This window comes from Hylobates moloch, unplaced genomic scaffold (genome assembly GCF_009828535.3).
Source record: "Hylobates moloch isolate HMO894 unplaced genomic scaffold, HMol_V3 SCAFFOLD_6, whole genome shotgun sequence".
Taxonomy (NCBI): Eukaryota; Metazoa; Chordata; class Mammalia; order Primates; family Hylobatidae; genus Hylobates; species Hylobates moloch.
The window spans coordinates 150,954,453-150,967,737 of record NW_026652281.1 but is presented as its reverse complement, the minus strand read 5'-3'; the positions used below and the strand labels follow the sequence as shown (position 1 = coordinate 150,967,737).

Sequence of the window (13,285 nt, the reverse complement as noted above, 5' to 3'; positions counted from 1 at the left end):
ACTAGAACAGCCTCTGAGTTCTAGATGAAACGCAAGGTGCTTGCCAAGAATGTGGTAATGCCAAGAACACTCTGCTGAGGTTGCATCTTGAAATAGTAAAAACGAGAGATAGTAAATCACTGCTGTCACACTATGCATTCATTACACCTGCACTTGCAGAGGTTTAATTTGCTACACTCACTGCAAGTGTGAAAGTGGGCAGACATTAATATTGCCGTCAGCCCCTTTGTAGTATTAAAAATGTTAACAGCTCCCGTTTTAGGGGCCCTCACATTGGCCAGTACATTGGCTTAGTGCTTTATATATGATACTGTCCTATTTAACAGACGGACAATCTGAGGCTCAGAGAGGTCCCGTAACTTGCTCAGTGTCATATGTTGAGGAAAGGAGAAGCCAGGGCCCAAACCCACATCTCCCTGACATCTGAGCCCAGGGTCCTCCCTCTGGGCCCCCATGCCTTGACATCCTATGATTTAAGGACTTTGTGGATTTCTGAAAATGTTTTCATCTATTGTTATATTTGTCCCTCCAAGGAACCTTCTCATAAGGTAAGGAATCTTGGCTCAGAGAGCTAAACTGTCCTCTCCAAGGTCACACAGCTTTTGAAGGGGCAGACTGGAGACTTGAACCGAGCTCTCACCACTGCAAAGCAAAAGCTGTCTCTTTACCATGGCTCCCAAGTTCACAGCAAAGAAAATGGACAGCTAACTTTCCATGCAGCTATGATTTTTTTTTTTTTTTTTTGAGACAGAGTCTTGCTCTGTCACCCAGGCTGGAATGCAGTGGCTCGATCTCGGCTCACCACAGGCTCCGCCTCCCGGGGTCACACCATTCTCCTGCCTCAGCCTCCCGAGTAGCTGGGACTACAGGGGCCCGCCACCACGCCTGGCTGATTTTTTTTTTTGTATTTTTAGTAGAGACGGGGATTCACCATGTTAGCCAGGGTGGTCTCGAGCTCCTGACCTCATGATCCGCCCACCTCGGCCTCCCAAAGTGCTGGGATTACAGGCGTGAGCCACTGCGCCCGGCCGCAGCTATGATTCTTTTAAAAATAAAAAAAAAAAACCCACACTCGTGTTCTCTTGATCTTTGGCAGGTATTCGTTAAGCAATCAAAAGACAAATACCTAGGAGAGCGGAATGTGCAGGTCACAGCCAGAATGACATCATAAGGTGCAGACTGTGCCAAGTACATTTCATTTCCTCTGACAGGATGGCAGGCTGGGAGACAAAGCCCGAGCCACTGACGTCGTCAGTTCCCGTTGTTCTGAAGGACAAGCTAGACCAGCTCCCCCGAAACAACTGAGGACAGAAAAGGGGACAAGTCATGCCACACACCCACAGAGGCACACCCACATAGACCTTCGCAGACACACCTACACACACTCACAGGCACAGAGAGACATGCAGACAGATAGACACACTGAAAGACATATCAAAAGGCACATGTGTATAGAAACACACAAAACATCCACACATCCCCAAAGACACATGTGCAGACTCACAGATACACATACACAAACACACACACAGACACACAGTCAGGCAAACACACCTGCCTCTCTTCCATGTGTAGTCATGCAAATACACAGACAGGCGCAGATACACACACATTTACACACTCACAGAAATGGGTGCAGACACACACACACACAGAGACACGCATACATGCATACATCTACATCACCCCTTGCTGCGTACTCAAACCCCCTCCTCAGTAGTCCCAGAATTATATTCTTCCCACATTGGAGACTTGGGAAAAGGAATACCTCTGGTATTTGTGCATTTTCTTGCCCCTTTCTTGCCTGATGTCTTTATCTCAAAGCTTGAGAAATACACCCTGGTAGATATGCATTGTCAAGAAAGGACACGGTCCTTGGAATTAGGCTGGTCTGGGCTACAACTGAGGCTCAGCCCCTCACTAGCTGTGGGAGACTTGGGGAAGTCTCTCCACCTTTCTGAGCCTCAGTTTTCTCATCTGTAGAAGGGGCCGATAATAACTGCGATGAGCCTGCTGGACTGGAACTCTTCGAAGCTTTGGCAGTCAGCGAGGGAGGAATTGCCTATACTACTTATTTGTAGTTTTTTGAATGTCTGTCTCCCTTGCCAGCCTGGGAGCCTAGCACAGTGTCTGTCAAGCATGTAGTAGGTGCTCAGCAAATATCTGTGAAATGAATGAATCAAACAAGTCTATATCCTTTGTGTTCAGCACAAGACTTGGCACAAAATATGTGCTCAACCAAAGTGTGTCAAAAAAGTAATACATGATAATGTATTATATATGACTATGAACCACGTTCTGTTATATGCCAGGCACCTCTATGACCTCATTTTATCCTCTCCAGACCAAGAAATAGACACCAATTTCTAGACTAGGAAAACGAGACCCAAGGAAGTTAGATAAGTTACCCAAGGTTGCCCAGATTCCTGGGGAAGCCATTCAAAGCCAGGCCTCTGATTGCTAAACTGACACTCAAAACAACAACTGCAGACTCCACGAAGAAATGGATGAATGAATATCTTCCCTGTGTGACACAACTCACTGGATGACCTCCATGGCCGGCTGTGACTTATCCAGGTGTGAGGTAACTCTGGAGAATGAACTGTCACGTTGTCTTCAATCCCAGGGTGATGGCTCAGTCTCCAGCCTCTGTCTGGGGCCTTCCATGGTATTGTATTTTGAACATATTACATTGTATTTACAGATACATATAGTGGATATCCATGTATCTATATCTATATATAGATATAGATATCCAAAAGCTGCTGATGTTTGCATGTCTGCCTGCTTCCTCTCAGCTCATACACACACACACACACACACACACACACACACACACACACACAAAGCACATGTATATTATATATGTGTTTGTGTATTGTATATACTATATATCTGACCATTCGTCATTTGAGGCCCATTCTAGCCCCAGATGTTTTTCTTCTATGTTTGTGTAAACCACACAGCCCCACCCAGAATCTGTCAAATATTTTCATTTCCTTTGCCTTGGTACAATCCGTGGGTTTAAAACACAACCAACCTGTAGGCCAATTAAGCTACTTTGCATAACAGCCGCTTTTGGCAGTGATGGATGGTGCCTAGTTGAGCATCTTGCGAATCCCGAAAGGCTTCTACTTCCACATTATCTGTGCTTCTGCATGCCTGAGACCTGCTCAAATTCCCCTCTTTTGCCCCCTCACCCCCCGCAGTTTCCCTGAAAAAAGGAGGGCTTTGCAGAGAAGCTTTGCCTCTGTCTGGGGCAGGCAGAAAACGGATAGAGACACAGAGCACAGAGGTCAGACTCTTTCCCCACAAAGGAAAATAAAAATGTCCCGAGGTAGCGGCCTCCTGGTAGGCAGGGGGCCAGGGCAGGCGGTGGTGACTCATCAGCACACCAGGCGGCCTGACTGAGGGCAGAGCAGGAGAGTGTCTCCTGCTCCTGTAATGAGCTCCACACTTACTCACAGCTTTGCCAGGCTAAGCACAGAGACATCTGAGGGCAAGGGATGCTCTATTTCTGATAGCTTGACCCCAAAGATGACGTAGGTTGTTGTCTATCACTTTCTCTAAAAAGATCATTCTGTTGTGGCCGGGCACAGTGGCTCACGTCTGTAATCCCAGCACTTTGGGAGGCCAAGGCGGGCAGATCACCTGAGGTCAGGAGTTTGAGACCAGCCTGACCAATATGGAGAAACCCCGTCTCTACTAAAAATACAAAAATTAGCCGCATTTGGTAGTGGGTGCCTGTAATCCCAGCTACTCAGGAGGCTGAGGCAGGAGAACGGCTTGAATCTGGGAGACAGACATTGTGGTGGGCCGAGATCATGCCATTGCACTCCAGCCTGGGCAACAAGAGTGAAAGTCCGTCTCAAAAAAAAAAAAAAAATCACTCTGTTGCTTCCCAATTGCAAACTCGATTCACTGGGGAGCTCTGCATGAACAGAGCAGAGTTTTAAACACTGCTTTAAAAGCAGTGGCCAAGTAGCCCATATTTTCCCTACCTTAGCCACCTCAAATGTCTCTCCCCACCAGCAGCTACCTGAAATTCCCCATTAGGAGTTCACTTCACGAGACTGAACTTAGCCCTCTCCTGGGGTTATTCTTTAAACTATACCCTCATGAGGAGTGAGATGAGATGGAGGGAAAGGGTGGTAACAAAATAAAGGAGAGAGCTACTGCTGGCCTGAGCCAGACACTTGACAAAATCATCTTCTGGACACCCACGGTCCCTAACTCTCCTTTTCAGAGATACTGCAAGGGACAGAAAGAGGACGCGACCTCCTGAATATTCACAGAAAGGCTAGATTCAAATGCAGGTGTATGCGGCCCCAGCGTACTCTTTCCACATATCCCTGCTGACTCCCAAATGCTTTACAGTCCTACGAAAAGACTGCAAGGCACCACACTGTGTCTGCATCGGGATTACAGATAAAAGTCCACTCAACTGTCAAAGCTAATACCCTGGTAGGACCCAGAAAAATGTAATGCTTCAGGGAACACGGGTCTATTTCACAGAAATATTGAAATTTAGAACACACCACCCATCTTGCTAGCAAGGATACCGAAAGCCCGCAGCTAAGGATGGCAGAGCAGAAAGAAAGAACGTGGGTCCTCTGATGGGTTAGCGAGGTGCTGACTCCAGCCCTGGAACTCTCTTCAGCGAGTCTTAATGCCTTATTTATTTGGGTCACTGTCAGCTGCACTTTTTTTTCCTCTCTGTTGAAAACATCCTAATTGACCACCATCCATGGCAACTATTGCAAAGTACTAGACTTCCACAGCTGCCTCTTGTGTGTACTTCCAATCTGGGCTTTTCTACTCCAGAACCTTCTGCTAAGGTCAGAACTGCAGCACTGAGAGGTTTCTTATCCACAGGATCCTGACTCCTTCCTGGACTTCAGACTAAACCAACCCTCTCCTCCTCCCCAGCCCTTTTTTTTTTTTTTTTTTTCCCAGACACGGTTTCGCTCTGTCACTCAGGCACCCAGCCTGGAGTGCAATGGTGCAATCAGGGCTCACAGCAACCTCGACCTCCCGGGCTCAGGCGATCCTTCCAAGTAGCCGCGACCACAGGGGTGTGCCACCATGCCTGGCTAATTTTTTTTTAAAAATTAGTTATATAGATGGTTAGAAGTAATTTTGTCCAGGCTGGTCTCAAACTCCTGGGATCAAACAATTCTCCTATCTCAGCCTCCCAAAGTGTGGAGATTACAGGCTTGAGCCACTCCATCTGAACCTCAACCTCTATCTCCTCGGGTGTCCGTCCTGTCAACTTGGCGAATGGCACCATTAGAGGGCCTGGAGTTGCCCTGGATACCCACATCCCCTCAGATATCCAGTCTTGCCAGCCCTACCCTCCAATCTGTGAATTTATCCCCTGCACGTCCCATCCATCTTCCCAGTGCAAGCTTCACCTTGCCTTGCCGGTATGGCTGTCCCGGGCTCGTCACTAATACCCTATCTCCAGCCCGTCCTCTACCCTGGCCCAGGAAGAAAACACTTTCTAAACACAAAGCCTACCACATCACCACACGCTTAAAACTTCTCCCATGAGTCTACATTTCCTGAAGATAAAATCCAAATGCCTCAGCCTGACATCCAAGACATCTTGTTACCTGATTCCTACCCACTTCTCTCCAACCTTATCTGCAGCCATTCCTGGAGACACAACCTGTGTTCCCTTCAAACAGACACACCCACACCACTGGCCGTTCAGAGGCTGTCTTCCTACCCCCCACCTTCGGACGTACTCCTGTCTCTGCTGAACTCCCCTTTCCTTGATTCTGTAACTCCAGTCCATCCTTCAAGCTCAGTCCTGGGCTCCCAGAGGGTCAGCCTGCACGGAGTGCCTCCTCTGGCCATCTCTTATCACACTATGCCTGTCAATCGGTTTACAAGCCTGACCCCCACTTTTCCTCTTTAGGCTGCAACTGCTGAGGACTGGTGCTAAGTCTTTATTTTATTTATTTATATTTATTTATTTATTTATTTTGAGATGGAGTCTCACTGTATCGCCCAGGGTGGAGTGCAGTGGTGCGATCTCGGCTCACTGCAACCTCTGCCTCCTGGGTTCAAGCAATTCTCCTGCCTCAGCCTCACAAGTAGCTGGGACTACAGGCATGCGCCATCACACCAAGCTAATTTTTGTACTTTTTATAGAGACGGGATTTTACCATGTTGGCCAGGCTGGTCCCGAACTCCTGGCTTCAGGTGATCCACACACCTCGGCCTCCCAAAATGCTGGGATGAACCAGTGCACCCAGCCTTGGTGCTGAGTGTTTTACTGTTTTTGTCCTTAGCACCCAGAACAGTGACTGACCCATGGCAAGAATAAATGCATATTGGATGGGTGTGAGGGGCAGATAGTGTTGAGAGGGTCTGTGGTTTCCTCTGGCTTTTTATTTTCCTGCCTTGGCCTTCCCTGCTTTACGTCAGTTGAGGCTGTTCCCTGTGACAGCAGAAGGGAGAGGAAAATGAGTCTTCCTTGGCTTTTCAGCTTTCAAGATGAGTTTCTCAGGAGACTGGAAACAAATCATGGCTTAGCCAAAAAATGCTGGAGGAGGGCATCATGAGCAAAGGCTCTCCCCGGGGGCCTGTGGACCAAGAGAACATTCCCAGGCTGATGTGGAAAGGTTGTCACAGCGGGAGTGCTGAGACTGTCAGTGTCCCCGAGAAACTGACCTTTGTGCTCTGCTCTCTCGGCCAGGTGTCAGGGCAAAGACAAAGTCCCTAGAGGCATGGCCCATGGAATCTCACAGCAGAAAGGAAAAGGGGGTGCCTAGGGATGAGGGAAGGGCCAAAGGAAGTGGCCACATAGTACGTCGAGGAGGCTGGGGGCTTACATGCCTCATGGATCCTATGAGAAACAAGAGATAAAACAGTGATGCCTGTGAGCCCCAGAATGTCACAGAAGCACAGAGTCACCTGACCGGAGACAGGTTGCAGACAGGAACAAGGGACAGCTCCATGGTGACCTGCATTGACCCATGACCCAGAATGACAAATGCCAGGGACAGGTGGCATGGGAGAGCAGGTGGCCATCCTTCTATCACCTTTGTATACCACGCAGAAATGCAGTCTCCGGGAAAAGGAGGGGCAGATCAGCTGAGATTTGTTACTTACCTAGGCTGAGTGGAGGCTCAAAATGGGAACTGAACTCAGTTATGACAGAGATATTTCTATCTACCCCACACCTGAGTTTATGGACTGAAAATTACACCTTCTACAAGCGCAGAGCTGAACTCAGATGATACAAAACAACATGCCCCAAACACACACATATTCAGAGCTGGGGCCTGGTCTGAAATAAGGTCCATCTCTTTCCTCCATTCTGACTGCCGGCGCAGTGCAGCATGACATGCCAAGAATCCGTGAACTAGATCCAAAGTCTGTCTGGTTGAGGATGACAACTACAGCTGAAGGTCCAAACACAGTAAACCATACAAGGAACGAGAGTTGAGCAGTCAGGGCCCAGGCTTCTGCTTGAAGGCAACCTTTTGGGGCTACCCAGTACTGAGTAGGGCTTCAGGCACCCCTCCTTCCTGTGACTCACAAGCAGGGTGTCCTGCTTCTGAGAAGCAGGGAAAGTCTTCTTGGAAAAAATGAGGTTGGGGATGAACTTTGAAAATGAGTAGAACTATGAAGGGAGAGAGGGAAGAGTCACCAGGAAAACAGAACTACACAAGCAAAGGCCCCACGGGAGGAGGAGTTGGGCTTGCTCATGGAAGGGAACAGGCCCCATGTCTGGAGCCTGGGAGTGGAGGTGGGTGGATGAGACAGGACCTCGCTTGGCACTTCCAAAAGCCAACTGGCACCTCCCTGCCCCGAGTGATCCCTTCTTCTGATGTTCATGCCCATGTGGAATCCCCTCCCTTGAGTTTGGTCTGGACCCAGTGACTTGCTTCTGATGAACAGAATAAAATAGTGAAGGATACCCCTTCTGAGGTTTGCTTATAAAAGACTTCCATCTTGCTCACATTCTCTCTCTTCCGTTCTCACTAGCTCACTCTGATGAAGCAAGCTGCCACGCTGTGAGCTGCCCTATGGACAGGCCCATGCCTCATGGCACTGAGGAGCCTCCAGCCAGCAGCCAGTGAGGAACTGGATCCTGCCAGCCACCATGTGAGTGAGCTGGGAAGCAGATCCAACCCCATTTCAGCCTTGAGATGGTCACAGCCCCACGGAGAGCCTGCTTGCAGCCTTGTAAGGGACCTTGAGCCTGAGGACCCAGCTAAGCCACACCCAGATTCTCAACCCAGAGAAACAGTGAGATGATAAACTGTGCTGGCTTTTAAGCCACTAAGTTTTGGGGTAATTTGTGACACAGCAATGGATAACTAGTACAGCCAGTAACATAGGCAGATATGAGACAGTGCAAAGTATTTTAGATTTTAGTGGTTATCCTTTGGGTTTTAGAGTGCACCAGGTAGGTTCTCAGCCTGGTACCCACATGTAATCCATCTGAGCTTCTGATTCTGAACTTTCCTGATTCATAAAATCTATGTATCATCTGAAGTTGGATGAAAACCGATGTTGCTTTACTAACATTGAGGTGGTAGGTGGGCCATGGGAGGTTGAAAAAGATGGGGACTCACCTCAGCTGACAACCTATTGAACTCTGGCCCTTGCAGGATATTTTGCTGAGTGTTCATGTATCTCACTGATCCTTAAGGGTATCCATGAATCCTGAGGTGTGCAGTTAAGTAACTCGCCCAGGAATACCCAGCCAGTCAGAGGCGTGGCCAGGACCTTCCTGCAGCTCTGCCTTTGAGACCAGCTGTGTGCCGCAGGGTTCTGACCTTACTCTCACCCGTGGCCCTTTCCACAAACAGCTGGTCCACTGAGTGAGGACTGACGACGGAGAAGGCAGAAAACCCAAGATACTTTATTGTTCCTAGGGAAATATGCCCAGGAAACCTTTCCAGGCAAGTTGAAGAAGCTGCATGTTGGCTATGACAGAGGTGACATTCTGCCATTGCCCTCTACTAACAGAACCCCTATTATTATTGGGAGCATCCACCTGGCCCATAAATTTCCCAGCCCCTCTTTCCATAGAGGGTACCCAATAAGATGTAAGTTGAAGTCACTGGGAGAAGCTGCCGGTAAAGATTTTCAAAAGTGCTGACTCATCTGAGAGGTGCCTCATGTTTCACTTCTTGCCCCTTCTTGGTTCTGGGAATGTGGACATAATGGCTGGAGCTGCAGCAGCGTTTTATGACCATGCAGTGACCTTGACAGAGGAAGCCACTCTCTAAGGGTAGCAGAGCACAAAGATAGAAAGAGCCTTGTCTTCTTGGAAGGGATAACTGGGGAACCATCATTCTAGCCTTTGACTATTTGCATCAGGATTTATTTTATATGAGAGAAAAGAAAGTAAACTCTTTTGTTGTTTAAGCCACTGTTATCTGGGTTTTCTGTTACAGGTATCTGATACTAGCCCTGAGTCATATACTTGCATTCTTAGTAAGGTATTTAAGCAGGATTTGGGGATTTCATTTTTAAATGGCCAGGATCCCAGACTCTCAAAAAAAAGTTCCCCTTCTCCCTCTCTTAGTTAAATAGTTATTAGAGTGCTCTGCAGAAGACAGGGACACTGAAATTTCCTGAGCACCTGCTTTAGCCCATGCACTGTGCTCAAGTCGTATTCTTTGTACTTGCCTCACAGTGAATTTGTGAGATGGGATCACCATGCCATTTTATGGACAAGGAAATGGAAGTTGGACAGACTGTACCACTGTTCAGGGAGACACAGCTAGAATTTGAACCCACACCTCTCTGACTCCATGGCCCAGACTTTCTCTGTCTCCTGGGTCTAGAACTCTGTGTTCCGGTTTGGGCAGAAGGTGGGGCCAGTTGGACCATTCAGAGGGCCCTGGCTCAGGGTGCCATCCCTACCCCCAAATTTTCCACCTGCAGCCACAGGCCAAAGTCTTCTCCACTGCAAGGTGATAAAGCAGACAGCCCAGCTGGCCGTCCTCTCCTCACTCGCTGCCATCCTATTTAGTGGCCATCTGGCTTTCATCTCTGTGATTCTCTGACTGTCCCTCCTCAAGGTCTCTCTTAAAGAGGCAGACACCCTGTTTGGCTTCAGTAAAGGACCTCTACTCCCAAGCCAATGCATCCCCAGCCTTTAAGAGGGCAAGCCTAACAAAGAAAAGGCCACACAACAGGGGTTTCTGGTAGCAACACAAATCTTTTTCAAACCTCGGATGAGAGTATCCGAAAGGATTACCTGTTCCAAGCAAACACATTCCCACCCTCTGGCAGAAATGCGTTTGGAGCAGCCTGACGCCACGGCAGGCTCCAAATATTCTCCATCGAAGCTTGCTTTAGCCTGTTTGAAACTCCTCTGTCTGTCCCCAGAGAGTCTGGAAATATACTCTTTCTAGGAGCTGATGGAAAATTAACCCACATTATGAGAGAGCTAGTTGATGCTGAATTGGGGACAGGAAGGTCCATTTGAAAGGGGAAAAAAAAAAAAAAAAACTTGTTCTTTGTAACCAGGACAAGGCTAACCATGCCTCCTCTCTATTGGTCCAAATCTATGCCAGCCTCCCACTGGCATCTGCGGGTGTGCTGAGAGCAAGCTATGGATTTCTATAGAGATTGTCACCATGGTACTAGGTATCTTATTCTGTTATGTCAAGAGGGAAAATAATCAAAAGGTCAAAGGAAGAAAATCTACCAGAGGGCTTTTCAATCTACAAATATTTATTAATGCTTTGGTGTGTTCCCAGCATCACATTAGATGCTAGCAATAGCAAGATAGGCCCAGAGAACTCACCTGTATTGCAAATCCACCGTGAGGCTATAATGCAAGCCTAGCCACTGTTTATCCGTGATCCGATTTCTCTCTCATGGCAGCATTGAAAGGGCAACAGCATAATCCCTATTTTCTCAAATGGGGGGATAAAATGAAGTGTAAGTGACTTGCCCAGGTGCATCTAGAATTTGGGATGAAGAGTGTGGTCTGGACCAGGCCATCTCAGTTGGAAATAGACAGTATGTGCGGTGGGGATTTGGAATATAAATGAATGAAAGGTCTAAGGTGTGAGACAAGGGAGCCCACAAGGGTGTTGAGCACCTGCAAGTAGCCACAGGGAGACTCTCTTGCCTCCCATTGGCTTGAGAGGCAGGGAAAGGAAACTGCATTACCAGAGTCTGGTGGGGGCTGCAGTGGAGGAAGCGGCCTGGGCTTGGAGCAGGTGAGAGTTGGGCAGAGAATGAACAGTGGGTGAGATGGGAAATCAGGAGTCATAAGCACAGATAAGCTTCCTGACCAAGCTTGGGTCATGGTTCCCACCCTGGATGCTGAAGGCCTGGGACAGGGGATGCATCCCTGTAGTCATTAATCAGTTATCACTGCACTAATTCTGGGAAACAACTACAAAACTCAGTGGCTTATGCTAACAAGCCTTTCTATTTCTTACTCATGAATCTGAGAATAAGTTGTGTTCCTGCTGGGAGGGACTGGGCTTGACTAGGCTTGACTCCAGACTAATGGGTTTGGGTCTGTACCATGTCCCTCTCATCCTGTATAGACCAGGACACATGTTTTTCTCACTGGATAATAGGGGCACAGAAGACCAAATCACACAAACACATTTAGAGCCTCTGCTCAGCTTGTAACCACTCATGTGCCACCGATTCACAAGAGTCACATGACCAAGCTCAACTTCAGTCCCTTGGAGAGATAAACTCTCCCCGTCAATGGAGAGACACTGAAAAGTCATGTGATGAAGGGCATGGATGTCTAATTCTCTTACGGGGGAATGAAGAATCGAAAGCAATATTCCAATCTATTCTACTCCCCAAAGAAAATAAAATGTTAACCCCAAACAAGAAATAAACGTAGATTGAAAACCACCAATGCCCACCACAATGGTTTTGCGTAATACCCACTAGGACAAGTTGAAGAAGTTTGGTAGTACGGGGAGGGAGTGAGGATATTTTCACTGGATTCCTTCTTGTCCTTGGGTCAAGACATGAAAAGTGCTGGTCAGTGCGACCATAGAGGCTGGGATGGGGCAGGTCTCTGATGGAGACTTCAGGAGTCTGAACACAACACTGTCCTATTTGTGACATTTATGAATGCCAGGATGATGAAATTCAGAGAAATGACGAAGTTGGGGATCATACCCCAACTCTGGGTCCTGAAACATTTGGAACTCCAACATATTATGAATGTCACGTCTGAGAAACTGAATCCAAACTCATTATTTTCACAGTGGTCGTTATCAGTCCCACCCCTGGGGCTTCAAAACCTGACCACATGGGCAAAAAGATTGGGAGATTTTGCTTAGTTCTGTGTTCCTAATTATAGCCCTTCTCTGAGCCTCATTTGCCTCATTTGCAAAATGGGACTAATAAGACCTGCTTCAGAGACATATGGAGACAACTCAGAGCAACACTGTGTGTGAACTAAGCTTGGAACCCACGAGGTGCTCAATGCATGTTGGTGCCTAGGCACCCTCACCTTAGAAGCAGCAGATATGCCCATAACTAGTGGTTCCAGAGGACTCAAAGATCATGTTTCATAGGGTGTGCCCAACAGAAAAGCTGATGGAGCAAGCACTCAGTATGGGAGATGGGAAGCCTGCTCATTCCCGCACTTTAGCCCTCATTGGAAGTGGCCCATTCGACTTCAGGCATACTGCTTAAAGGGACACGTTGACAAAGGGTAGCAGGTTCAGCAAGAGCCACAGGAGAAAAAAAAAGGAACTCAACATCCTTTCTAATAAAAAAAGTTGGAAGAATAGAGGAGCATTAGGAAAGACGGAAATATAATGCCAAATGTTTGCCAGAGTGGCTTCTATTTTGAGAATCTAGAACACTATCAGATGCAAATGGCAGGCTGGGGATTTTAGCTCAAAGTAGGGAAGGATTTTGCACCCATAACAGTTGCCTGAGTTTGGAACACACGGCCTTACCATGGGGCTTGGGTCAGACACATCTAGTTCAAATCCTGCCCTAGCTCCTCACTCCTCAGACAGCCTTGGGGCAAACATGTCTACTTCTCCAGGCTTCAGTCCAGACCAGAGTTTTGATCACATTAAAAGCTAAGAAAGAGGCAACAGATGACAAAGATTCTTGGATTTGGCCTTTCAATCATTCCCCCAACCCCCAGAACCAGAGAGAAGGCAGAAGCCATAGGAGGGGAAATACTGATCCTCTTGGTGCCAGAGAACATGGGACAATGGGAAGGTCATGGTTTATCGCCTGCTCCTTGCAAGATGGCAGGTTCACAAGAGAGTGAAGGAGAAGGCAGCATTTGCCTGGTTCACGC

The 13,285-nt window shown here is 47.8% G+C and overlaps 1 long non-coding RNA gene across 1 annotated transcript in view; it reads left to right on the top strand.

Annotated features, from left to right (window-relative positions):
• Positions 1-9,421, top strand: part of LOC131383759 (uncharacterized) — a 29,400-nt gene extending 19,979 nt beyond the window's left edge. The window contains exon 4 of the long non-coding RNA XR_009214000.1: positions 8,002-9,421. This is a non-coding gene — a long non-coding RNA (uncharacterized LOC131383759). The remainder of the gene's footprint in view (positions 1-8,001) is intronic.
• The last annotated feature ends 3,864 nt before the right edge of the window (positions 9,422-13,285 follow it).